The sequence below is a fragment of the Equus przewalskii genome, chromosome 7 (assembly GCF_037783145.1).
Source record: "Equus przewalskii isolate Varuska chromosome 7, EquPr2, whole genome shotgun sequence".
Taxonomy (NCBI): domain Eukaryota; kingdom Metazoa; phylum Chordata; class Mammalia; order Perissodactyla; family Equidae; genus Equus; species Equus przewalskii.
The window spans coordinates 22,302,311-22,330,195 of NC_091837.1; the positions used below are offsets into that span (position 1 = coordinate 22,302,311).

The following is a 27,885-nucleotide window of genomic DNA, read 5'->3' on the forward strand; positions in this document are numbered from 1 at the left end:
GTGCCAGGCCTGGATTAAGACGCTGGTGAGAGCCAGCATGTCACCCAGGAGAGCTGGGAAGGGAGGGTCAGCCCACGCAGGCTGACAGCCACAGGGCACTTCCAGGCTCGAGCACACGCACACAGGTGTGCGTGCAGCCCTCTGCCCCCGACGAGGCAGGTGCCGGAACAGCGTCGCTGAGGGATGTGCAAAGATTAAGCTAATAAATAAAGCCGCCCAATCGATGGTTCTCAGAGCAGAGCACTGGGGAATGAGAAATCACTACTCGGGCCGGGAAAACCCAGCTGCTCCCAGTTGCACAAATCCACGACCTCCACCAACAGCCACAAAGGAGACAAGCGAGTGGAAGAGAGAGGGGTCAGCGCCTGAGAAGGGGCGGGAGACCGCCAGGTCCGGCTGTGTGATTGTGGGCAAGCGAACGCCTCCTCTGAGCCTCACCTATGAAATGGGGGAGGTAACACCAGCCTTGTCCCGAATGCAGGTCCACCCCGTGTACGTCACAGAGCATCGCACATGGTGTGGACAACTGACGAAATGACACGACTGGGGCATAACTTCAGAGGCTACAAGAGGCCATGGAGAAGAAAGTCCCCTCCCACCCAGCCCTCTCCAGAGGCAGCCACTGGTGGCAGGTCCTCATGAGTCCTTCTGGAAAGTTCTATCCCGGAAACCACCCTCGCTTGTGCGTGGAAAGACGCATCTGTCTGAGGTCATGGGCTTGCAAAGGGCAGGGCTGAGACTGGAGGCCCCACAGCCATCTGACGTCACAGCGCAGGCCCCCAGCCTCCGTGCCACCCTGTCCCCAGCTCTGCAGCCTGAGGAAAAGTCTGGAGGCCAGTCCACAGCCAGAAAGTTCTGCCTCGGGGATCCCTCGGCTCCCGCCGGGCCAGGGCCCCGCAGGCTGGGGGCTGCAGGCACATCAGACCGAGCCCCCCAGGCTCCTCCGGCACGCCGGCCTCTGCTGCTCCTCACCCAGGGAGACGTTCCCGGACCACATCAAAACCGGGTGCTCAAGTTATTTCTCTCAGAGCTTCCCAGCGTCGTCCGTGATTTGACACCTTGATTTTCTTTACCTCCCGCCTCCCTCCCTGCCCCCCACCAGAATGCACGCTCCATGAGGGCAGCAACCCGTCTCTCTCAACATCGGCTTCATCCATGATGCCCAGCACAGCCTCTGAACACAGGGTGGGCTCAACTGCTTGTTGAATGAATAAATAAAATGACCAGGAGCAACACCCCCCCCGCCCCCACCATGAACCTTCTAGGCATTAACATGCTCATTCGCCCACTTCCACACCACTGTTTTGAAAATCTCAAGAGGACAGGGCTGGAAACCCAGCTGCCCCAGAGCTACCACGCCCCTGCAGCCCCCCCCCACCCCCCACCCCCCCCCCCCCCCGCTCCTGCGCAGACTCCCTTCGCCTCCTCCCTTCCTCCTGCTGTTACATTAAGCAAAATTTCTCCATTGGTAAATAAATGCTTTTTCCATCAATAACCACGGATGCCTAAATCAAACCGTTAGCTGCTGTTCTTATCTCTTAAACAGACCCATGGATTTCCCAACTCATCAGAAGCCGGATCAAACGCGACCATTCGAGCTGGGAGATAATCGGGTCAATTTCTTCCAGGAGGAGGGCCCGGGCGGGAATTTGCGTATGGCCCCCAAAAACAAACACGCCTGTAAATAAAGCCGGCCTCCATCCTGTCTCCGAGATGCAACGCTTATCGACTGAGTCAGGTGTTCGGCTGATTAAAAATTGATCCATTTCAAAATCTAATCAACAGAATAGGATTCTTTCATACGTTATCAAGAGAGCTGCTGACATCGAAAACCAAACCTGTTATTAACCCATGAACTCCGGTGACCCGCCGCTCGCCGCTCCGCGCGCCCGTAAATTATTTAGTGGTCCAAGACTGGGGTTGGAAAGGCTGATGGATTTAGACGGGGGCGCCGTCCAGGGGGTCCAGGTCGGTGGCGTGGCCCCGCTGGTCCCCGGAGGCTGGGGTTCCAGACACTCGGGTCTCCGTAGCATGACCGCGAATACATTAGCCCGTCCGCCCGGGCCCTGCCACACTCCGGAAAAGCCTGCCTCGACTCCCCGAGCGGGGCAGGCGGGACGGCCTGGGCCTCGGGGGGATGTGGGGCTGGGCAACAATATTGTCCCTAATTCCCAAGTTAATAAATTATTTTCCTTGACCTACAGAAAAGGAAAAAATAAACAAAGACGAGAGGGGGCCGGGGGCATTTTGCAAACAGTTAGGCACAGGCGAGACAGTCAGTTCAAACATTTCACCTCCTGGTGCGAGGAAGTGCTGTGTTGCAATGGGACTGGTGAAAAGAGGAGGCGAAAAAAGCCAGGCACCGGCTGATTATGTGTCTGGCGGGGCCCAGGGGGGCGAAGGGCTTTCTCGCCAACTTCCAGACTCTTTGACCTTGAATTAAAGCCTCGTTAAGAGTCACATCTTATAAAAACAAGAGCAGAGTAAATAAGGGGTTTTTTAAAAGGCCACACACAGACACAGCCAGGCCAAAGTTTGCATCCTGCTGAGCGAGCAGGAAATCCAGCTGCAGCAGAGGCTGCGCTCGGCATTATTGTTTGGGGGCCCGTCTGCCACGGCCGACCCGGCTAGGAAGAAGGATTTACGGGGGGAAAATGGAAGACTCTCAGGCGGGGCTGGAAGGAGACGGGGAATCAGGAGAAGGAAGCTGGACCGTCCTTTGGGTGACTACAGGGTGAGCCACCTCCTTGTTCTGAGCAGGCAGAGTCCAAATCCCAGCTCTGCCCCTTGCTAGCTGTGTGACTTTGGGTAAGTGAATTCACCTCTCTGAACCTTGGCTTTCACAACTTTAAAAAAATGGGATGATACTAACACGGACCTCACAGAACTCACTCAGCGCAGTGCCTGGGACACAGTAAGCCTTCGATTAACGTCGGCTATCACCATCATCATTATTATTCAGACTCAGTTTCCCACTTGATCCAGTGGAGATTATTTTGTTCATTTAACTAGTGAGAGTTCAACCTGGCAGGTGCCTCTTGCTGAGCGACCCTGGGCAAGTCGCTTGGCCTCTCTGAGCCCTGGGTTCCCCCCACCAATAAGGGCAGATAAAGAGAACTATACACTCCGAAGGGCAAGGCCCCCATGTGGGTTCGTCACACGCTATTCTCTCAGTCTAGAACAATGCCCGGCCTACAACAAACGCTTGAAGGAAGAAAAAAGGAATAAAGCACTACAATTAGGCATATTTGCCCGACAAGCTCTCCCCCAGCAAACGTCTGCGCCCAGCACAAGGTGCCGGCAGCCAGGGGACAGAGGAGGGTGAGCATCCCACTCCCCAGCCCAAACCCCGAGGACCCGCCGGCCCCGCCCAGAGAACCAGCCTCCACGGCCCCCTGACCCGAGCCTATCGATGTGGCTGAGCTGTCAGGCTGTGGCTGGGAGCTGAGCAGACTGCGGTGGCCCAGCCGGCTGGCGGTGGCCTGGCGGCTCCAGGGGAGGCTGGCAGCAGCCGGATGGCAAGAACTCAGCCCAGTCCTCCCACGTCGGGAGGCGGCTGCTCCTGCAGGCAGGCTGGGGAGGGGACCTCTCTGTCCACCAGTGCCCTCAGGCCCGCGGGGCCCCACCTGGACCCAAGGCGGCTGTGGGGCCCGAATGAATGGCCCGTGAGTCCCTGAGGCTCTGGCCAGGCAGGGACGGGGCGAGGGGGCCGTTCTGGGGGCCCAGGCTCTGCTCCTTGGCCAGGCCTGACCTTATCTGGCCAGATGGTGGGTCTCAGGAGGCCTCAGGCCTGGGCCCAAGGGGCACTGTCCCCCTCCAGCAGTGGCCAGAACCCAGAGGGCCCCTTGAGCTGAGATGGGCCCCCAGGCCAGCCAGGCCCCCCTGTGGCTGGGCCGCGGCCACCGTTGGCCCGCTGCCTGTTTGCCTCCAGCCAGGCCTTCCCAGAACTGCAGACAGAGATCAGCGCCCGGCCCCGGTGCCCGTGCCCTCACCTGCCCTCCGCTGCCCAAGTTCAGGCCGCTTCCTGGAAGCCGGGCAGACCTGGCTGAGCCGAGGGCAGCTGGAGATGGGGACATCTTCTCGGCCCCCAGCCCCAGTGGAAGCCTCCAGCAGAGGGGTCCCGGAGGGGCAGGCCAGGCCCTTCTCTTCACCCGCAGGTGAGAGCCACAGGCAGGGCCGGCGAGGGGGAGCCTCCCGCCCGCCCTCCGCTGAGCACACAGCAACAGGGCAGGCTGGAGTCCGCCTTCACGTCTCGGCTCTGGGCCACCTGAGGCCTTGGTTAAACATTCAGACTTTCGGGGCCAGCCCAGTGGCATATGGTTAAGTTTGCGCTCCGCTTTGGCGGTCCAGAGTTCACGGGTTCAGATCCCGGACACGGACCTACACACCAGCTCATCCAGCCACGCTGTGGCAGGCGTCTCACACACAAAATAGAGGAAGATGGGCACAGATGTTAGCTCAGGGCTAATCTTCCTTAAGCAAAAAAAAAAAAAAAAAATCAGACTCTCAACCCAGCCCTGGGAATTGGGTCTCAAGAGATCTGGGTGGGGCCAGGATTCTGCTGTTTAACAGACCCCCAGGTGATCACATGAGAAGCCAAGTTTGGGAAACACAACTTATGCACAAAGATGCCACTTCCTGGATGCTAATCACTGTGATGCTCAAAAGAGAAAAGAACCAGAATTAAGAGGACAGCTGGATAAGGCACAGACTCACAGAGAAATCTGAACTCAGATAAACAGCGTATACTTTTTAGCATAAGTATGCCCCAAATATAGCATGAGATACACTTATATTAAAACTCTTCTGTTGTTTACCTGAAATTCAAATTTAACTAGGTATCCTATATTATCATTACTTTATTTTTTGCAAAATCTGGCAGCCCAAATTGAAAACCATTTACCACCCCAGACCAAAGGCCTCCTGACACAAACCACAGCTCACCCACAGGAAAGAATGTTTACAGCCACTGACACAGGCACTACCAGTCAACAGGGCGCAGGCCCCGGCCCAGGCCCTGCTCCACGCGCCTCACGTGTATTAATGAACTCACGTGATCCCCAGTAACAGAGGCGGGCATCCTTACTGTCCCTGTTGGACAGAAGGGGAAACTGAGGCTCCAAGAGGTGAAGTCGTTTGGCCAAAGCCACACCACTAGAAGGTGGTGGGGCCGGGTATTAAGCTAAAGGAAGTCAGGCTCCGGGGTTAAGTACAGACTTCATCACTTCACTGCTCTCTAATGGAAGAACAAGTGATAAACGACGTAAAAGACTACAGCACGTAATCTAGCACGGGCGGAACGATATTTACAGCTTGACTTCATTCCACGAAATTTATGTATAAATTACATTTAAAGGTACTAGAAATGACTAGAAGGTCACACACGGCCGGCAGAGGCGTAAACTGGAACCACCACCTGGAAAACCACGGGCGGATCCTCTGCTGGAGCCGTGCCCTTGCTCCCCGACCCCAGCAATTCCGCTCCCTGACACGCACGCACCCAGGGTCTCACCCCGAGGTGACTGTGTCCACGCCCAAGGGGACATGGGACAATCCTGGAGACTCTGTTGATTGTCACAACTTGGGGGGTGCTACTGGCATCTAGAGGGATGGTGTGAACATCCTACAGTGACAGTGACAGCCCCCCACAGAGAATCATCCAGCCCAAACTGTCACCAGTGCCAAGACCGAGAAACCTGATTTATACCCAGGTGCGCACCTGTGCACCGAGAGACACACACACCAACGTGCCTTTCAGCGCCGTTTGCAGAGCCCCAGACTGGAAGCCACCCAAATGCCCACCAACAGGAGAGAGAGAGGATGAACCGTGGTCTCTCCCAACAGAATGCCGGACGGGAAGGAGAACGAATGAACAGCGGCGACACACGAATCTCGAGAACATACTGGCAAAGGAAGCCAGACACAGAACAGCAGGCAGGTGGCTCCCTTTACAGGAAGCTCACCGACAGGCAAAACGGGCGCGTGCTGGTGCCAGTGAGGGTGGGTCGCCCTGGGGGCGCGGGGTGACGGTGACCGGACGGGCACGACCCGGCTTCCGGGATGCGGGCAGCGGTGTTCTATTTCTTCATCTGAGCGACAGCTCCAGGAGCGTGTCTGGTTGGTGACAAGCCGTTGGGCTGAGCATGTATGATCTGTGTCCTTTTCTGTATGTTTATTAAACCGTGACAAAAACTCTGAAGAAACCATGACAAAGATTTATCTCAGAAGTGAGTGATTTTTCTTTCCTTCTTTTTGCTCATTTGTTCTTTCTACAAGCACCACGTTGAACATGTCTGACTTTTTAAACAAACGAGCAAGTCAACAGCAAATGCGTTTATTTACTCATCAAAAACGTGCTGGCCCCCACGATGTACTGTCCCCAGCACGGGGCCCCGGGGGTGGCAGCCGGGAGTGTCCCTGCCCTCGAGGAGCTCACAGTCTCGGTGGCGGTGGGGAGACGATGTGGCCACAACCTGGTCTGGACCACAGCCGGCCGGCAGCCAGGTATTCCGTCCACCAGCCTGGGGTTTTAACCCTTGTGACGTCCGTGCTGGAGAGCCCGGTCTCCCCCACGGTCCAGCACCCCTGCTCCCCCCTCAGACTCCCTCCTGCGTCCCCAGGGGTGGTTCTGTCGTTAATGTCACACGGGAGTTTGCCATCGCTGACTTAGCTGTGCAGTCAGCTCTGCACCACGACAGAGACGGACCCGGGATCACAGGAACAGAGGCGGAGAGCTGTAGGGGGTGAGGAGGACCAGGGGGCTGGGGGACTTGCTCTTGACGGGACCCAGACACAAAGGGACAAAACAGCGCTCTACAAGGAAAGCAGGCTCCATCTGTGGTCGACCTGGGGGTGGAGGGGCTGTTGACGGGAAGCCTTAAAGAGCGGGGATGGGCCGTCGGGGGCCAGTCGTGTGTGCCCGGGAGGGGAGCAACAGCTGCAACTCGCTGAGCTTCCTGCACACAGCAAGGAGGTGTTTCCCTGTGTCGTCTTCACTAAACCCAACGACCCCGTTCCACAGACAGAAAACTGAGGCTCAGAGAAGTCACAGCACTGGCCGACAACAGCAGAGCCAGGACTGGAACCCAGACCGAGCCTGACCCCACGGTCACACTCTCAACCGTGAGGCGCACCGCCGGTCCCGCAGGAGAGCCCAGCACAGTGCCAGCACCGTCCCTCCTCTGGGGGGTCTGCCCTGTGGCACCAGCCCGCGAGGTCCCACTAGTCAGGGAAGAAGGGGACAGAGCGGAATGGGGACGGCCGAGCAGAAGAGCCCCAGAGCACGGCCACGGCTGCCCGCCTTCATCTCTGCAGAAGAAGATGCTGCTCCGGGGGCCCCAGAGCCCACAGAGTGGGCCGAAGGCTTCCCGGAAAGAAGCTCACAGTGGCGGCACCTCCACAATCACCTCGGGCGATGGCTGACACGGCGCCGGCACTGGCTGACAAGCGCCTTCAAGGACAGACATCACCGGCCACGCTGGCTCTCACACGGATGTCACTGCCCACGGGAGCGCTCTCCCTGGGCTGCGAGGGCTATTTTGGTTCGAGGAAGCCAATCCCAGAGCGAATCCAAGAAAGAAAGAAAAGGAAGGAGAGCAGTGAGAAAAAGTGGCGTTTGGGCACACGAAACAGCCTCTTCCAGGATGATGGTTTTGAGATCAGAGGCGACGGGAGAGAGCTGTTCTGAGCGTCGGCAGGTGCCGGGGTTCAGGGAGCGTGGGGGTTCTGTGGGCGTCTGCGGTCCGTGCCGAAAAGGTGGGCACGATCCATTCCCAAGGGGCCAGAGCTGCCTGACAGTGACCGGGAGGAGGGCGGGTGACCCTGCAGGGGGTCCCCGATGGGCTTCTCTGAAGAGAATCTGAGACGTGAGGAAGGGAGCATCCCACGTCTGCAGATGCTGCACGTGGGACCCCACTGCTCTGGCTGGTTTACTGACGTGACCGTGGCCGAGTCACCGGCCAGCCCGTCTCGCAAAGTTCCTGTGGAAGGAGGATGCTCAAAATCCCAGAGGGGTGTAGCTGTGCCCGGGGCTCTGTCCCAGCACACCGTGCGGCCCCTGCCTGTCCCCTCAGCCTGCACACGTGCTCTTCGAAGAACAGGGCACAGCCTGCCCCACCCGGCAGGTCAGCACCAGGCCGGGGGACAGACGTGACGTGTGTCCAGCTCACTATTGTAGAAATTTGGTCATGTACACTGAGTGGCCAAGAGTTTCCAGAACCTTCCATGGAGAGTATTTCTCACTGTGGGTGGTAGAAAGTTAATCTGAAAGAGCTTAACCAAAAAAAAAATCCCCAAAACAAACAAACAAAAACAACAGGGTGGGCTCGCATAATCAAACTGTACAAGGGGGCCTCCGGCATGGTTCTGTCCCTCTCGTACCGTCTCCCGGGGCTGGTTCCAACCCGCCTCGACGACGGTGTCTGCAGGCCTGGCTCCAGGCAGCTCTGGGCACCCTCCCTCCAGCATCTCAGCCAGAGAGAAAACAGGCTCTTCTCTCATCCAACTGAAAAATCCCAGAAAGCTCCCTGATTGGCCCAGCTTGAGTCAGGTGACTTCCCCCTGGACCAATCACCACCTCCTGAGGAGGGAGTACTGTGATTGGCAGCTCCCCTTCCTCCCTGCATTGAGTCATGATTGACAGGAGGAGGTGAGGTGAAGAAGGCTCCACAGGAAGGGTGGGGGCAGGGCAGATACCAAGGCGCACCTGCCAGCACGGTGAGCAGTGGGGTCTGCCCGCTGCCCGGTTTTGCCATTCCGCGAGCACCTGGGGGCCGTGCCACCTCGCAGCATGACTTCTCCAAGCCCTTTATCATGAGGCGCAGATCACAACAGCTATTTGAGTCACAAATAGGAGCATCCATTGAGCGCTCACCAGGTACCAGGCGCTCTGCTGAGACCTTTCCACCAAGGATTTCATTGGGTCCATAGCGTAACCCTCTGTCGTCCCATGTTACAGTCAGAGAGGCTGATGCTCAGAGAGATGAAGGGGCTCACTCAAGACCACACAGCACGTAAGAGGCAGAGTTGGGAGCTGAACCTGATTCTACTGGACTTCAAAGCCAGTGCTCTTAATCTTGGCCCCACCGTGGCCCCCAGGGAAAAACACTTGAAGGAGTCAAGTTCCCCTAGAGTGGCACAAGGGGGTTTCCATGCTGGGACACAGGAAGGTCCCCAGGCACTGGGACCATGGGTGGCATCCTCTAGCACAGACACTTGTCACTTGCACAGAGCTCACCCCTTCCTCCCTCACCCAGGGCCTGGCACCAGTGGGCACTCAACAAATGCTGGCTGAACTGGCTTCAAGCCCTGGGCAAAGGTAGGGCGGAGAGACCCCCAGGGGATGTTTGGGCTCTGGTTCCCACAAGGGACAAAAAGGGCCTGGGCCCCAGGGCAAGTGACAAATGTGAGGTCACTCGGGAAGCAGGGGGATGCCAGATGTTCTAAAGAAGCTCGACCTTTCCTTACATCAAAAGGGCTGCTCTGTCTAGTGACAGGGGAGACAGACAACCCGTCAACACCCCCGCTACAGAGCGCCCACAGGTGCCGGATACAGCACACCAACACCCCTGAAATACACAGGCCAGTTCAGTAAGAAAGTAAGAGAATTCCCAAGGGCCCAAGCTGAAGAGGAAACTCAAAAGCAGACCCACTAAGTGTGTCACCGGATCCTCAAGTGCCCTGGCACTGAACGTCCTGGGAGTCCGGGCGCCTTCACCCTCAGCGCGAGCGTGGGTGACAACACTTCTGTCCACCGACACAGGAAGAAGAGAGGTGCCTGACCCGGCTCAGCCTTGCGTCTAGATTAGAAAACCACAGAGCGGCCCCCCAGCGTTTGTAACCCAGGTCTGGAGCGGTTCTGTGCCCCGCTTGGAGCTCTCATACTCGCGTGCATCAGACACCGGGACGGCTTGCTAAGACACGGACTGCTGGGCTTCCCCCCGAGTTCCCGGCGCAGGAGATCTGGGATGGGTCCAAGAATCTGCCCGCCCACCAAGTTCCCAGATGCTGCTGGTCCAGGGGCCACACTTGAGAACTTTTGCTGTCAGCCGAGAACTAACATAAAAACTCCTCCTCCTCTGGTCGTACCACTGGACATTCAGCAAAAGCAAACACAAAATCTCGGGGTCAGGGTAACTATGAGCTGTGGGCCCAGTCCAGCCACGCCCATTAGTTTACACGTTCACTGGCTGCCTCTGTGCACAGCAGCCGTGTCGAGTGGTTGCATCAGACCGCAGCCTTCAAAGCCAGTATTTACTGTCTGGCCTTTCACAGAGTTTGCCGACTTCTAGTCTAGGGGGAACCCGGGCCACACAAAACTCCAAGAGAAACAATCGTACCGAAGATGAGCTCTCAACCCAAAATTACAAAACACACAGGAAACAGTCGATCATGTGGGGGAATCAACACACAGGAACTAGCAGGACGGGACCGAGACCTTCAGACAAGAGAACTTTACAGACTATAAATGTAACGGAGGGGCAGGGTCTATACTTAGCAACTCTCGGGTCCTCAATCAAGGGGGATGATGATACTGCTGCTGATGATGGTATTTCCTGAGGGCCTACTGCGTGCAGGCATTGGGCCCAGTGCTTTCTATGGTCCAAATCCTTTTCCTGTGAAGAACTCAACATCAGGTATTAAAACTGAGGTTCAGAGATGTCTCTTCGCTTGCCTAGCTCTGCACAGCAAATATGAAGCAGAGCCAGGAGGACACCCAGGCCTTGGCTAAAACCCAGTTCTAGAAGGTTCCAGGGCCTGGCTCACTTCTACTCCACAAAAAGGTGGTCCACGATGATCGGGAGCTCTCCCCTTGGAGGACACGGACAGAGGTGGAGGAGCCAACCACCCCCGGAAACTACATATAAAACGCTGTGTGTCTCTGTCGTGTTTCTGATGCAGATGCTCAGCTCTCATCAGATTCTCAAAGTCGAGGGACCCCTGAGACAGCGGGATGCAGAGGCAAGCTCTCCACACCACGCCAGTCGTGTCAACAGCTAACATTCCTCGTGTGCGAGGCCTTTAAACCGTGTAAGTGTGCGTGTGTTTAAGTCCCACAGTGGCCCTATGAGGAAGGGCCTCTATCGTCCCCATTTTACAGATGGGCAAACAGGCCGCAGAGGGTTCAAGCAACTTGCCGGGGCCCCACAGTGATCAAGTGGCAGAACGAGGACCCAGGAATGGAACTCATTCACCTGCAGGCTTAACTCCCACCACAGTGCCTCCAGCGGCCCATGGGGACCAGCCCCCCAGGGCCAACGCCAATCACCTGTCTGTCCTCGCTTGGAGGGCCTGGGTCATTTCTGTCCACCCCAGGGCCACGTGCACAAGAAACATAAGGGTCCCTCCACCCTGTGTGGGTCACAGCCCCCTTCCTAACCCCACCGGACGTCCAGAGGAGCATGTCCCAGGCCAGCCAGACACGAATCGGACATTTCCAGGAGCGTGAGCATTGCCCTGGCCCCCGCCACCTCACCCGGCGCCAGCCCAGACTCCGGCTACCTACTTGGCTGGTGCCCTGCTCGTCACCAGCGTAAACACACATTTACCCAATTTTTCAGAATGAGCAATATTTCCTCAGCAGCCCAGAATGGCTCAGGTGGGACTATTAAACCCCGCTGCCTCAGGCGGCAGCTCGGGCGCGATCGTGAATCAGTATTTTGGGGCCATTACGATGCTAATGAGAACGTGTGAGGCGCAGATCCCGCTGCAGGGGCAGTCGCCAGACCCCCCCACCCACCCAGGCCCCCGGACTCCCTGCCTCCCAACCTCTCCTTTGGGGATCCCACCATTCTAGAATCCTCCAGCCCCCGAGGGCCCATCATTTTGCAGAGGGCAGGCCCCGCCATGCCAGCCCCCATCACCATGTGGAGAGAGATGGGGCCCCCCTCCTGACAGCCCCCAAGGCCCCGGAGCCCCCTATGCCGCCAGGGCCCCGAATTTCAGCACGGCATTTCACACACTCAAACACAACAAATACTGGAGAGAAAACCCTTGTTCCCTGAGGCTGCACGCCTGGAGCAATGTTGGATTTGGTGGGGTTTTTTGGCTCTTTCTCTTTCACAAGCCCCTAGGTAAATAATAAATGACAGAAAGGAAGCATACATTAGAAAGTGGTGAGGCCCTCCCGCAGCCCCGCCCCATTTGCCCAGGGAAATTTCTTTATTCCCCTCCCTCCCTTGACCTGCTCCATCCTACAGACTGGTGACTGTCCTAGATGCCTGGAGAGGCCGGGCATGTACTCTCCAGCTAGGGGACAGCGTGGCGGCCGGAGCCTCCTTGTCTAGCCACTTCTCCCATCCCAGGCTCTAAGCCCTCAAACCCCTGCAATTCTCCTCCTCTTTCATCCTTCCAACCCCCCCAGCCACAGTTCTGCTCTGTTCAGGATAAAGACCTTAGCAGGGCCTACAAGAGCTTTTTGAGCTGGCCCTGTCTACCCTACTCAGCCACAAGCCAGCTCTCCGCCCCTCACCCTGCGCTCCAGCAACACTGGTTGCCTTTCGCTTTCTGGAACCAGAGGTATGTCCTCCCACCCCAGGACCTTTGCACGTGCTGCTCCCTTCCTCTGTATGGACTGCCGTGGCCCCTCCTCCCTTGGCTAACTCAGGAGTCCTCCCCTGACTTCCAGACTAAATCTGTTACACAGTCTCATCATCCCCAGCTCATTTTCTCTGCAGCTCTTAGCAGGGTTTGCAATTTCAAATATGTGTGATTATTTGATTAATGTTGGTCTCTTAAGGGATTTTACTTCTAAACACCGTGGAGACCAACAGTGTCATGAGGGCAGAGAGTATGTCTGTGTTGGTCCCCGGGGCATCCCCTGCACACGGCCCGGGGCCTGGTGCACAGTAGGTGCTGGATAAGTGCTCCTTGGATGGAGGCCTGACTGACGGACTGAATGAATGACTCCCCCTGTCCTCAGCCAGTGGCCTCCTCGCTGAGTTGGGCCCGCAGCCTCTCAGGACTTTGCTACACGGCCCCGCTTTATCTACTGAAAAGTGCCACGTTCACGTTACAAGCACCAGATAAATATTTAATCACAATAAAATGATCGTGGACCCTCAACCAGAACGGCCCTGTGCCCTCCGCCTGGTTTTGCAGGAGTGTGTGTGTGTGTGTGTGTGCGTGCGTGTGCACACCAGTATCTCTGCACCGGAGCATCCACGGAATCGTACACACCAGCACAGGCAGAAAAGCACGCCCACGTGAAGGTGTCGCCAGACTCCTCCCACGCAGGTTCCACAGAACCCACCTCCCTCTGCCAAGAACGGCCAAGGGGGCAGCCCCGCCAGCACACACGGGTGCTCACCACGTGCTGGCCCCAGTTAAACGCTCCAGGCCACCTCCCTCATCCTGGTCCCACGACACTCCCCATGAAGGAGCCCGCCTCCGGATGAGGAGGCTGAGGTCGGCCAGGGGATCACTGGCCTCAGGTGTCACTGATGGGCAGAACTGGAACCCAGGGCTACCCGACTCTGGGGCCGGGCGCTTGGCCACGCGGCTCTCCATCCCTCCCCGCCAAGAACAGGGAAATACGTAAAGCCAGAAACACAAGTCTTTCCATCACTACTGTGTTTCAAAAGCAGAAAACCCTGGAGATGCCCAGGGACGAGGTCTGGCTGAGGGGACAGTGACCCACTCGCTTCAAGGAAGGGTAGGCTGGTAAACGCTCATCCTAAGGACAGCAGGATGCCATGCAGGGCGCGGGCAAACGAGCGTGGAAGGGACACAGAGGAGAACAGCCGCGCTTGCAGCAACAAACCAGGGGGCAGCGGCTGGTGCCTGGGGGCGGCCCCCTCTCCATACCCTCCAGCAGCGGCAACGCAGCTTCCATAAGACAAACTCACCTTCTGAACCCCTTCTTTTCCTCTCAGTCGCGGGATGCCTTCATAACCCCTCTGCGGCCTCTGCCTTGGTCCCCACCCTGCAGCCCAGAAGCTCCCTCGGCCCCTCGGTGCCCTGGCAACTCGAACAGGAATGAACAGGCAGGGAGGAGGGAACAGGGTGCGGGGCCGCGGCACGCGCATCCCGGGGTGCAGGGTGCCACAACGCGCTGCTCCTTCCTCCGTATGGGACATGTGTGTACATACATGTGTTGCATACAGGTGCGCATGTGCATGTGGCTGAGGATGCCACAGGGCTGGCGCTCGCCAAGCAGAGTCTCGCCAACCACGGCCTGGTCTCCCCGTGGCCACAGCGGGGACGTCCCGAGGCCACCAAGGTCCCCGCATGCTAAGGCTGCCGTGGCAGGTGTCACCCGCTCACTGTCTGTCTAAAGCCTGAGCTCTCCTGGGACGGAAGATAACTGTGTCACTTCCCTTCCTCTGTCCCGGGCACCTGGCCATCCGAGGACTAAGCTGACGAGAGGCAGGGGGAGCAGGCGTCAAGCCCTCACTCTCCTTCTGCTTCTGAGGACAGCTAGGCAGCCTCGCTCCTGTCCCGGCCCTCAGAGGAGCAGCCTTGTCTTGTCCTCACTTCACGGAAGCCATCGGCTCCAAAAGAACCTTCCAGAGCCGCAGGCTGGGCTGGGCCTGGGGGGGTATAACTTGCTCTTCTCACGTCTTCCAACCAACTGGGAGCCCTGCTTGCTGCTGGGGTCCAGGAAGTCTAGGAGGGGTCTCTGCCCCTGACAGTTTCTGGGAGCAGAAGTGTGGCGCCATCAACACATGCCTATTGAGCATCTAGCAGGCGCCAAGCTCTGCGTGCACGATGAGGTCAACAAGACAGACACAAACGCTGCCCTGGCAGGTCTCACAATAAGAAAGACGAGGTGAGCAAGCCCAAGGCACGGTGCCTGACTACAGAGGGAGCCCCCCGTCAGCCGGGAGGTTCAGGGGAGCTCCCCAGATCAGAGGTGTGCAGGATGAGAGGTCTGTCGGGGAGAGTGACCACAGGAGAGTTCCAGATGGGGAGAACAGCACATGCAAAGGTCCCGAGGTAAGAAAGAAGCAGAAGGCATCTGCGGACCAGATAAGTGGTTAAGTCTGGCCAGGGAGCTGGGGACATGGAGGTCCAGTGAGGGGAGAGACGGTGAGGCAGTCGAGGGCAGAGGAGGAGGTGATGCCAACAGGACTCCTGCAGGTAAAAGTGTGGGCTGCGTCCCACAAGCAGTAGGGAGCCACGGACAGTTCCTAAGTGGAGGAGAGGGCGTGGGGGCCCGATTTAGTTTTTTCGTGAGGATGACTTAAGGAGGAGCTTGGGGCATTGGCTCTTGGTTTTAACTTGAGAACCAAGCAAGGGCATTGCCATGTGACCTAATATTTCACTGACCCCTCCCTGCGTGGCTTCCTGGGGTGCCTTCCACGTGGAGCCCTGTGACCTAAGTTCTCGTCCCAGGTGTCACCTTTCGACCCTCAGTCTTGCCCGTCTGAAAAATGGAGACGAGATTCCACTGGCCCCTCAGGTCGTGAGCATGAAACGAGCTCCACCTGTCAGGGGCACACAGGTGGGCGCTGGGAGGGTGCTTGGTGAGTCATTGCTGTTGGGGAGCCTCCTTCCACCAGCTCAGAGCCTCCTGAGCCCCAGGGCAGATGGGGGACCCAGGGGCCACCGACCCAACCCGGCATTCACACACAGGTTTCATCTGTGCGCCCGGAATGTAATTACTTTCTGTTTCTCCCCTACACACATCTTGAAAGACGGCTCATAAAACCCAGGTTTCTAGCTTCTCGTGAAAACCCAAACCCTCTGTGCCACCTCTCGAGCCCCCTGAAGGGCCAGCCACGCCTCCTGCCCCAGCTCCAACTGTCAGGCTGGCGGGGGGTGACCCAGGCTGGGGCCCAGAGCTCAGGACTGAAGATGCTAAATCTGGGTGGGGCCAGGCGGGGGGCTGCTTGGCAGAGCCCATCCTCCAGCACAGAGGGCCCCTCCTGCTCACCCCCAGCCAGGCCTGCGGCCCCCAACCACTCTCTCCTTGGTGATATCTCTTCCACGTCACCCCTCCCTTCCTCCAACATCCAGGGGACTTTGCTCTTAAAAAGGGAACATCTGAGCTCCACGCTGTGGTCCCCAAGGCCCCTGCCACCCCTCCCAGCCCCACCTCCCACCTCCCCAGCTCTAGGATACAGAACGCAGAGACCCCCCAAAGTAAGGAGAGGTTGGGAGTCAGTGGCCCCATCTTGCAGATGGGGAAAACCGAGGCAGAGACGGGGCCCTCCCTGGAAACAAAAAGGTCCAGGCATCAGCCAGTGGGCCTCCTGCCCCCACCGGGAGGCCCACCTACTTCTGCCCGCCACCCCCTTGATGGGGCCCCGGCCTCACCCGGACATCTGGAGGGCACGGTCCTCTCCACCCACCACCCACCACGCTCAGTGGGGGTCTGCACATTTTTTCAGAGAACAAGCCCAATTCCAGAAACGGAAAAGTGACCCCCTACCCCAGAAGCCCTGCCAAGAGGGGCCTCCTTGGAGAGCGCCCACCAGCTCAGCGAGGCCAGCGCCCAGGAGGCGGCATCACGGCCCCTCGGGCCCCACCCCCGGCAGGACGTCCGCCACCGTCCCGGCACCTACGAGTTGAGATCAGCTCCCTCTCTCTCTGTTCCTCTCCTGTGTCTGTCCGGCCTCCCCAGGCAGGGAAACGGGGAGGAAAAAACCTCCCCAGATCCCCAGTTTAAAATAAAGTCAGCTCTCTTCCTCTCCCTTTCCTCACTCCCCAATAACCGTGCTTGTGTGAAGTCGACGCTGCGCATCACGGAGAGAGAGGCCTCCTCGGAGAGGCACCATCAGACGGGTTTTAAGATCATGGAGCATTAGACCGTTCCCAACTGGGCTTACTAATCAAACCGCCAAATCCTTCATAACCAGCCGCTCCCTACAGGGCAATTAAATCCTTCCCCTTTAAAACACTTGCCACTCTGTCTGGGGACAGAAAGAAAAATTTGCAAAATTCATTTGATAAATTAGCCAGGGAAAAGAAAGGAGTGAATCAAGCTTTGTTCTTTTCATTTTTTTTAATTATGGAATTCACAATGCCTGAATAATGTTTAATAAGAACCATGAAAATTCCTAACAGTATTACAACACAACACAAAAGAATTAACCTGGTTACCGTGAAAAATTGCATATTTAATTAAGAACAGAGAGTTCAAAACTATCCAGAGATTTCAGAAGTGCTGTTGCCTGAGGGGCCAAATTACACGCTTCCAGGGCTGCTCGCGGGTTGGCGGGCGCAGTCATTACCCAGGCGTTCCCATTAAGCGACTTTGCGCAGATGACATCAAATTCATTTCCAAAGCACCAGAAACTGAAGCATGCACTTGGGTAGTTTAAGGAAAGGCAACCATCCTGCTGGTACAAATCAGACCCCTTGTTGATAAAGGCAATAATTAAAGAATAATGTTAATTAGCTGCTCTTATTTGAAGAAAAGGATGGTAGCTGGAGCGCTTCCAGGCTGCTGAGGTGGGAGCCCCTCTTTCTGGAAGAAAAGGAGGCTGCAGGTGGGAGCGCGAGCCCAGGGTCCACAGGAGACGGGAGGTGAGAGGCTGGGGTACGAAGGGCCGGCCAAGGAGGGTGTGAGCCCAGCCTGCCCGAGGCCTGAGGCCCCAGGAATCGGCCTGGTCACCCCGAGGCCTTCAAGGGGGCAGCTCGGAAAGGAGGGGAGATGGGGCCACCAGCATCTCGGCACTATCACCATCAGGCTCACTTCCACCGTGGTGGACTCTGGCCAACCCAGGTCTCCCTGTTTGGCCACTTCCTGTCACACCCACTCCCCTCTACGACCTCCTGTCTCTCGTCATGGTCTGCCCCACGGCCCTGAGTCCCCGCCACCCTCACTGCAGCAGCCTGCTCTCCCCACAGAAGGCCACCAGCGTCTCGTCACACATGCTATTCTTGCATGGTGTCCCCGCCGCTCCTTCCACCCAGTGCTGGGGTCGACGACCCCGCTTTGAGCCTGGCGGTCCTTTGTAACTGCCTTGCCCGCAGAGGAGATGGAAGCGATGCTACATGGCTTCCGAGGCCAGATCACGAGACGCCTTCCCTTCCCCTGGCTCCCTCGGGACACTCACCCTGGGGACCCAGCCGCCACGCTGTGAGGACACCAAAGGCAGCCCACGCAGAGCCTACATGGACAGGCCACATGTGGGCGTCCTGGAGGGTAGCCCAGGTCCCAGACGACAGCCAGCATCAGCCGCTAGACATTACCTCAAAATCTGCATCTTCCCAGCGGGAGCCCCAGAAGCACGAGCAGACCAGCCGATTCAGCTGGGCTCCGCACTAACCCCTGACCTGCGAGCACGGACAGGTGCCGTGCCCGTCCCCCTTTGACGCGGTTTGTTACGCAGCCACAAAGGACTGACAGACTCACACGGTCACACGTTTTAAGAACTGTCCTCATGGGCAACATCTCCCTGTCCCTCAGCCCCATCGAAGAGGCCCAGAATGGGAAACGGCCTCGCTCTGACCACCAGGGACAAGGACTTCTCCCAAAGCAGGCCATCATCAGCCTCCCCTTAGCCCCTAGAGTCACCTCTCGACGACAGCCCCCGAGTTCTCCAAGCGCCCGCCATGTGCGGGTCAAGAACCCAGCAAACCACAGGGTCTAGCATGGAGTGGACAGAACACAGAGAGCCCCACAGACGGAAGACAAACTGAGACGCCCGTGAGGCCACGTGGGCCGCCCAGCACCCAGGGCCGGCTCCCAGCAGAGCCAGGCTCAGCTCCACCCACCTTCCAGAGAAGTGCTTTGACTCCCATTAGCACGGTCCTCAACCAGGGCAGCTCGTCCATACATCCCAGGGAAACGAAGGATGCTCTGGCCCCTGCCACCCACCTGCCGGCCGTGGGGCCAGCCCGACCCACTTGAGGGCCACCCGGGCAGGGTACAGGGTGAGACGCACTCATGGGGCAACTGAGGCAGGGGGCCAGCTCTGGGACCTGTGGGGCTGGGGGAGCTGCCTTCCCGGGAGCACCCCAGCTTGGCAGCAAAGCGGGGAGCAGGAGCTGAGCCTGGGTTTCTCTCTTCCCGCCTCCGGGGAGGCAGAAGGCCTCCGAAGGCCTCACCCACCACGAGATGCCAGCACGCTCTGCTCTGCTCGGAAAATCATTTTCTTCCAGAGATGAATTCCACAAAGTAGGCCGTGGGCCGTGGGACCAAGCCTCCTGCTCGCGGAGGCCGAGGAGGATGCTCTCCAAGGGATGGTGCAGGCTCAGAGAGGCTCCCGGGCTGCTGGCCCAAGGGGCCCAGGGTCCAGCTACCCCGGGATGTGAAGGGCAGGAAATAGGCCTGGCTCCTCCCAGAGTCTCTGCCTTGGTCCCCAGCTCCGACCTTGGCCCCCAGTACCCCGACCTCTAAGCTCCTGGTCAGCACCCACTCCTGGGAATCCTGGCCCAAGCCCCCTCCCCTGCCAGCGGGCACTGTCCACCATGAGCAAAAGCCCTCATGCAAGACCTTACAAGGCAGAGCCACACAGACAGCAGTCCCCTCCCAGCTATACGCAGTCTCGGCATTGGGTACTCACAAAATAACAAGAGGCAGGAGAGCCTACCCACACAGGCTCTGAGTCAAGACTGCCTGACTCTGCTGAGCGATCTCAGGCAAGTCACTTAACCTCTCTGTGCCTCAGCTTCCTTCCTCCTCTGCAAAATGGGGCTATTAATAGTGTCTACATGATAGAGTTGCTCTGGGAATTAAATCATTTACATGATGGTATTTAGGAGCATTTGGAGCTGTGCCTGGCACACAGCCATCCTTCGTAAGTGTTCGTTAGGTTAAAAACAAACTTCAGAGCCCCTCTCATCCCTGAACGGCCGTGTAAATTCTGCCCATTTTCTGGCATAGCTACACTGAGGCCAGAGAAGGCAGCATCACCTCCACACCAAGCACAAGGCGGGCAGAGCTGGTCCCGAGAGCCAGGCTGCTAACTCACATGCCTTAGGGGGCCCTCCAGGGAGCATCAATGGGACAATGGGCTCAGTGGGGGTTGCACAAAATGGGAACTCACCCTCACCCCCGCCCCGTCACCCAGCTTGGTTGCCTGCTGCCCTGTGGGAAGCGCAGACCCAGAGATGCCAGCACCGCTACCCAGGAGAAGCCGGAATCGCAGTGTTCAAACGGCGACCTCTGATCAGGGTCCCAGGCACTCAGCACTCACCAAGCGCCACATCAGTTACTGCAGCTGTGACGTAGAGTAATGAGCTCTCTGTCTGATGGGGGAGAGCAACAAGGAACCAGCCCAAGCCAGGGATGTCCAGGCTGGAGACAGAGGATGGAGCCCAACCCAGCACAGAGTCAGGGAAAGAGGGCTGGGGTCAGCAAAGAACAAGGGGACCAGTGTTCCAGGCAGAGGGAACAGCAAAGGTGAAGGCTGGGAAGTGGGCGGGTATGGGATATAAGGGTGTGGGGAACAAAACAGAGATCTGAGGCTGGAGACTGTGGAAGCAGCTGACAGATTTCTAGAAGCCAGAAACTCCTGGGGCAAAATCCCATCTTTACTGGGAAAATGCTGTGTGTCTACAGGAAGCCTCTGAACTTCTCTGGGCACCTGCGGGTTAGCATGCTGCTAACCTGCTCCAGGGAGAGGTAACAGGGAGCAAGCAGGACGGCAGGAGACAGAATAACGTTCACGGAGGGCCTGGTGCGCACCAGGCTCGTGCTGGGCCCTTCATGTGGATTATCTCCCTTCCTCCACACTACCGAGGGCAGGAGCCCCACTCTGCCTGGGCCCCAAGCTCCCACCTGGGGTCTCCCCTCGAAAGGCTCAAGGAGGGGCTGGGAGGGACGCAGCAGTGCGGCAGCCGATGGAGAGGAGGCAGCCTGCCAGCTGGCCCCACGTCACCCCGAGTCACGTCCACCGCAGTGAGATCAATACTTGGGGGACCGTGCTCAGCTGTGGGGAAATCACTACACGCGACACCAACCCAGGCAAGAAATGAGCGTGCGGCGAGAAGACGCTGAAAGGAGCTGCTGCCTGGGAGCGTGAGCAAACACACACACAAAGATGCACACGTGGACAAAGACACACGCGGGCATGCACACAGAGACACCCACCCGCAGATGCACACACCCAGGCACACATTCAGAGACACACACAAGGACGCTCAAACACACATAGAAACACACTAAGGTACAAACACAAGGAAACAGACACACGAATGTGCAAAGACCCACAGACACTCAAAACACGCACACACAGATGCCGCGACACACACAGAAGGAGGTAAACACAACTGCACGACATTCACATCCATCCCTGTTTGTTCATGACTGATACCTCCCGAGGGCCTACTGTGTGCTCAGCCCTCTGCGGCCAGGTTCTGTGCAGTCAGGGAGCTTAGAGGTGACAGAGGAGGCAGGCGAGTCAGCAGCCCACAGAGCGATGTCTGACACTCACTGTGCTAAGTACAGTAGAGACGGGGTCACCGTCTCAGGGGACGATGGGGAAGGCACCCCAAGGAGATGACATTGAGCCGGCTCCCAAGGTCAAGGAGGAGCTGACAGAGGGGACGTGTGGGAACAGTGTCCCAAGCAGGGGCAGCAGGTCATGCACAGGGGGGTGTGGTGCAAAGGAGAATGAAGGAAGACGTGGGTCTGGAACATGGAGGGCCAGAGAACGCAGCCCAAGATCAAGGCCCAGAATGAAGATATACAACCAGGCTGGTAAAAATCTGAAGCTGATTCTGATGAGTTAAGGTGTATGTGGTAAACCCTGGAGCAGCCACTAAAAAAACCTCAGAAATATAGTTAAAAAACCATTAATGAAATTAAAGTGCTACAGTAGAAAACATTCACTCAATGCAAAAGAAAGCAGTAAAGGAGGGAGAGACCAAGGAAGAAGGCGTGAGACAGACGGACAACAAAAAGCCAATGGCAGGTGTAGACCCAACTATATCAATAATGATATTAAACATGAACGGGTTAAAGAAGCCAATGAAAAGGCAGAGGTTTCAGACTGGACAGAAAACAAGATCTGACTAAATGCTGTCGACAGGAGTCACGCTTTAAATTCAAAGACACAAACAGATTGAAAGTAAGAAGATGGAAAAGGTATTTCATGCAAACAGCAACCATAAGAAAGTGTGAGTAGCTGTACAGATAGACAAAATAGACTTTAGGGGCCGGCCCGGTGGCGCAGCAGTTAAGTTCGCACATTCTGCTTCGGCGGCCCGGGGTTCACCAGTTCAGATCCCCAGTGAGGACATGGCACTGCTTGGCATGCCATGCTGTGGAAGGCAGCCCACATATAAAGTAGAGGAAGATGGGCACAGACGTTAGCTCAGGGCCAGTCTTCCTCAGCAAAAAGAGGAGGATTGGCAGTAGTTAGCTCAGGGCTAATCTTCCTCAAAAAAAAAAAAAAGACTTTAAAACAAACCAAAGAAAGGTTACTAGAGATAAAGAGGGACATTTTGTAATGACAAAAGGGTCAATCTATTAGGAAGACATAACAGTTAAAAATATATATGCACTTCATAACAGAGCACCAAAACATGTGAAGCAAAAACTGACAGAAATAAAGGGAGAAACATATAATCCAACAATAATACAGACTTCAGTATCCCACTGTGAGCAGTGCATAGAACAAGTTGAGAGGAGAGAAACCAGAAAAGAGAAGACCCGCAAGACTATAAAACAAGAACTGAGCCAGAAGGTCATGCCGGGGCCTTCAGCTCAAAGGCAATGGAGACACACTGGAAATGGGTCTTAAAGGGTTCTTAATAATCTCACTAGCTGCCATGTGTCAAAAAGAGTGGAGGAGGCCAGGGACAGTTACATGGAAGTAAATTAGGAGACCAGAGTCCAGGGGAGAAGTGATAGGGGCAAGATGGGTTGGGGGTTGGCTAAGTGGATGAATGGATAGATGGATGGCTGGGCGGATGTGGATATGCGGATGGGTGGATGGGTGGATGGGTGGATGAAAGGATAGATGGATGGGTGTGTGGGTGGGTGGGTGGGTGGATGGATGGCTGGATGGATGAAAGGATAGATGGATAGGTGGGTGGATGGATGGATGAATGGATAGATGGGTGGGTGGATGGGTGGATGAAAGGATAGGTGGATGGGTGTGTGGGCGTGTGGGTGGGTGGATGAAAGGATAGATGGGTGGGTGTGTGGGTGGGTGGGTGGGTAGATGGATGGATGGATGGATGAAAGGACAGATGGATGGGTGTGTGGGTGGGTGGGTAGACGGATGGATGGATGGATGAATGTATAGATGGGCAGGTGGGTGGATGGATGGATGAATGGATGGAAGGACAGATGGATGGGTGTGTGAGTGGGTGGGTAGACGGATGGATGGATGGATGAATGGACAGATGGATGGGTGGGTGGGTGGGTGGATGGATGGATGGGTGGGGGGACGGACGATATTAGATATATGGACAGATGGAAGGATAAGTGGAGAAAGTCAGTAGGAATGGGAAAGTAGAAAGCTGGATGAATTGCTGAGTGGGTGGATAAAAATGGCTAAGTGAGCAGTCTTAATCAATGAACAGATGAAAGAATGCTGGATGGAAGGTAGACTGGTGATTAGCCAGCCTTCCAGCGCATGGGTGCTCACAGACTGGACAAAGATCGAGGGTGAGAAAGGCCCTCTTTATCCTGTACTCCGGCCCGCATCCCCGAAATCCCCCAGGTAGACAGTCAACCCCTCTTCTGCCCAACAGCATCCTCACAGGTGAAGGCCAGCACACGCCCCCCTGGGACAGAGCACCCGCATGTGGCCTGGGTTCTGATAGCTACACCATTTTGGTCACCTCATCTTTGCATGGTCTCCTAATGAGCAACAGTTGGGAACACGCGAGAAACCAGACCACACGGCCAGTGTACAAAGAGCCCTTCTCAGAACGTAACTCAAGACCCTCCCACCTTGACCAGCTCTGTTTCCAAGGACAGGCAGACACCCCTTGCCCACTGTGGACTTGCACTGGAGGCCTCCCGAACCCACACCAGCTGGCCTTTGCACAGGGCCACCCCCTTCCCAAGAAAGCAGGCATGTCCCCACGGCAAGTGCACCCCTGCCCCCAGCCCCAAATGGTGCCAGTCCACAAAAGACTTGTGTGCCCAAAGCCTTGCCACTAAGACCCTCCCTGGACAGCAACACCCATCAGTTTGTCACAGGAGCTCTCTTTGCCTGTTTTCCAAAGACCCCCTCCCTTCCTTCAACGTTCCCTCCCAGACTGAATTCGATGGGAACCAAACATGAACTGGATCCTATTTCTCCGCTTCTAACTCTCAATGTCTTCCCACTTCCCCAAGAACAGAATCCACCCAAATCCAGCCCCTTACTGTGCTCTGCAGGGGCCTCCTGGTCCTGCCTCCAGCTGAGACGCCATCCCCTCCCCACCCCACCTGCCCTGTCCCAGCCCAGTGGTCTTCCTTCAGTTCCTAGACGTGTCAAGCTGATTCCCACATCATTGTTCAGGCCTCGGCCTCAACGTCACCTACTCAGTGTGGCCCTCTGTGATCACCCTGAATACACAGATGCCTCCCTCATCTTGATCTCAGCATCTGGTCATTTCTTTCCTCCATTCTTTCCATTTCCATAACACACATTTATTTGCTCAGCTTGCCCCTCCATACCCCACATCTGGCACTGGGCTGGTCCCACAGCACACGCTCAATAAATATTTGCTGTTTGCTGAATAAATGTCAGATTCAGAGCAAAGACTGGCCAGTCAAGTCCTTGTGACCTTGGACGAGTGACTGGACCCTCTGGGCCTTGGTTTCCTTAGGTGCGCAATGGGATTTCGCTAGTGCGCTCCCCAAAGGGCCGTTGAGGATGAAATGAGAGAATGGAATACCCGCCAGGCCCAGGAGCAGACCCCCAGCCTCACACTGGTGGAGGGGATAGGAGCCTGCAGAGATGACAGAGGCCCAGGGGCCACTCCAGACCAGCCATGGCCCTGAGTCTTTGCTTCCAGAAACCGGAGTAATGAGGGAAGGTTCCAGCATGAAAGGAAAGAGCTCATGGAGCCAAATATGCCACGTAGAGGGGTCTGCTGCTGCCACGGAAACGGAGGCCGGACTTAGCAGTTAAAAAAAATCTAAAAAACTTTTCTAATAAGGCCTACAAGTCTATCCCCTTCCTTCTTTATCAACGACACGATTTATTGACCGGGAGGCCATAGTGACTAGATAAATCTTGATAACGGCCAGGGCAGCAATCAATACGTGCTCAGCCTCAGCCCAGCCGGGACTCCCGCGTGCGGAACGGGCCCGCGACGGGCAGGCGGGGCTGGCGGCTGGGCAGCACTGGTCTTCCGGGCTCGGAAAGGGGGATCTTGTGTCACTCAGGCCCCCCACGCGTCTCAGGCTCTGGCCTGGATTCAGCTCCGTGAGATGACAGCAGCGAGGGGTTTTAAGAGGTTTAAAAAAGATAATAAAGGGAAATATACAAACACAGTGACTACAGGTGGGGGACCCCCAGGGCGGGGGCTTGCTCTGGGAGAAGCACCTGCGGCCACGAGAGGGTCAAGAGCAGAGGACCAGCAGACCCGGGCCTGATCCGAGCCCAGGCTCTGTGGCTGGCGGACAGCGCGGCCTCGCTCTCGCCCTCTGTGCCTCGGTCTGCTCAGCCGGGAAACGGGCCCAGCGTGCTCCCCGCCCAGGGCTGTCTCGGAATTAAACGACAGGTTGTGCACAGGGCCAGGCCAGCCACGCGAAGGCCGCCAGGGGCCCCACCTCCCGCCTGGGGCTTCTCTGCGAGGAGCCGCTCCAGGTGGCCGCTGGCCGGCAGGCCCCGGAGGCGAGGGAGAAACAACGACAACAACAATAATAATAAAGGGAGCAATGGCGCTCCCACCTCCCGGGAATGGCCACGTCCCAGGCCCTGTGCCAAGCACTCTCCGTGCTCCACCTCATCAGACCCCCACGAGGCCCTCCGAGGGAGAGGCTACGCTTCACTCCCATTTTACAGATGGGGAAACCGAGGCTCAGAAAAGGCCAGTGAGCTGCGCAAGGCCCGGCAGAGAGGAGGCGGCAGGGCCAGGGGCCTGAGCGCGCGCCGGGGCTGTGCCCGGGGCAACGGACAGTCACCGGGACACACCCTCCTGTTTATACTGATGGATAAAGACAATAATCCACACCGGCCACCGTGCAGGGGAGGCCCCAGCGGCCCCGCCCGGCTCAGCGTCTGTCCCGGGTCGTTGCTGCTCACGTCCCACGTCCTTCTGTCTCCAGACAACGACGGAACAGAGCTTTCCAAGGGTGGAGGCTGGTCGGCTCCGCGAGCGGGGCGCCCGACACAAGGCAGGTGCCGGATCCTGCACACCCACGGGCGAGCGACTGACCTGCCCCACAGCCCAGGGAAGCTCCACTTCAGACAGAAAACCGAGGCCCGGACAGGCCCCCTCAGCCACAGAAGGATCGGGGGCTCCCGGCCTCCCGCCTGATGACAGACTCGGGGCCCGGGGCTGCTGAGCCACGGCACTGGGGTTGCCACGCAGACACCTCGGTCCCTTTCTGGGCTGAGCAGGTGGGAACCAGGCATCGGGAGAGAAATGCCTTCTGGGTCCCAAAACATCCCCGGGTTGTCTTGTGCGCCCCATGACAGCCGTCCCACAGGCTGCAGGGCCCTGCTCTGAGCTGTCTGCGACTGAGGCCACCGACCACCACTAATGGCCCGCAGCCTGCCGGCAATTAATTAATGGATCTATTAATTAGGATGGGAGCCGCCTCCCAGGCTGGAATCGGGGTCACCAGTTTCTAAAGTGAGACGGACGGAGCTAAAGATAAATGCTCGTCCGCGGGGGCCTGAGGCCCGGCCCAATTCCCTGGCGTGGAGGGAGCCAGGGATGGGTGACGCTGCTGGGGGTCTGGGAGGAGCTGGGTCCCCCACGGCTGCCCCCACCTCAGCCTTCCCGTGGCATTCATCCACTCCATCATTCAAATATTTGTGGAGAACTTATGACATCCTTGCCTTCCCCAGGGAGGGAGGCAGATGGTAAACAAATAAATATGCATTATCACACCAGGTGAAGCCGGGTAAGGAGATGGGGCAACTATTTTGGACAGAGAGGTAGGGAGGACCTCTCTGAAGAGCTGATATTTAAGCAGAGGACTGAATGGCAGAGACAGAGGACTAGGGAGATGTCTGGGAAAGAGATTCTCAGATGAAAGGAACAGCAAGTGCAAAGGCCCCGGGGTTGGAATGTGCTTGGCATGTTTGAAGAACAGTGAGGTGGCCAGAGTGACTCGAATAAAGAGGGGGAGAGTGGCAGGAGATGAGAGTGAGAGATAACGGGGGCGGTGACAAAGGGAAGAGGGGACCTCATCACTCAGGGCCTATGGGCCAAGTGAGAACAGACAACGAGGAAAAGGCAAGGCTGAGAGTGACAGCTCCCCCAGGCTCCAAACGAGACACAGCGGGACCTCGACTGAGCGCTCCCTACGCACTGGGCGCCTTGAGGGGGCGTCCAAGTCTCATTTCATCTTTCCTGCAGGAGAGCGTGGTCCTCGAGAAGCGGACACAAAGGCAGGATTAAAAGGCAAAGAGATTTATCAGAGTCAAGGTGGGAGGGAGCGCGCGGCAGGACGGACGCATGGCGAGTGGAAGCAGCCCAGCCGGCAGGAAGTCCAGCGCCACCGGAGGAGCCCGTGTACCCTCGGCCCCCCACGGGGGCAGTGGTGAGGGGGCCTCCGAGAGCAGCACCTGGGGCCCCACCAACCACGCCCCCTACAGTCAGGGCCCTGCAAGGCGCTCGCTCCTGGCCAACACTGCACAGCACCCCACCGTCTACAGCCGAGAAACCGGGTCTCAAAGGGGAGCCGACTTGCCCCAGGACACATGGCTGGATCTGAACCCTCCTGCCCTGTGCGTGATCACGAGACAGAAACAGGGGCCGGAGCCAGGGGGCGGCATTTTGCAACAGACCAAGAATTGGGCTGAATATCCTTAAAAGTGACACTCAAGGCTGTTACCGTGTTCGACAGTTTGCAAAGTGCCCACGGAGAGA

The 27,885-nt window shown here is 57.2% G+C and overlaps 1 protein-coding gene across 5 annotated transcripts in view; it reads right to left on the reverse strand.

The window, feature by feature from the left end:
* CUX2 (cut like homeobox 2) overlaps positions 1 to 27,885 on the reverse strand; it is a 241,246-nt gene that overhangs the window by 204,889 nt on the left and 8,472 nt on the right. The gene's annotated exons all lie outside the window — the stretch shown is intronic.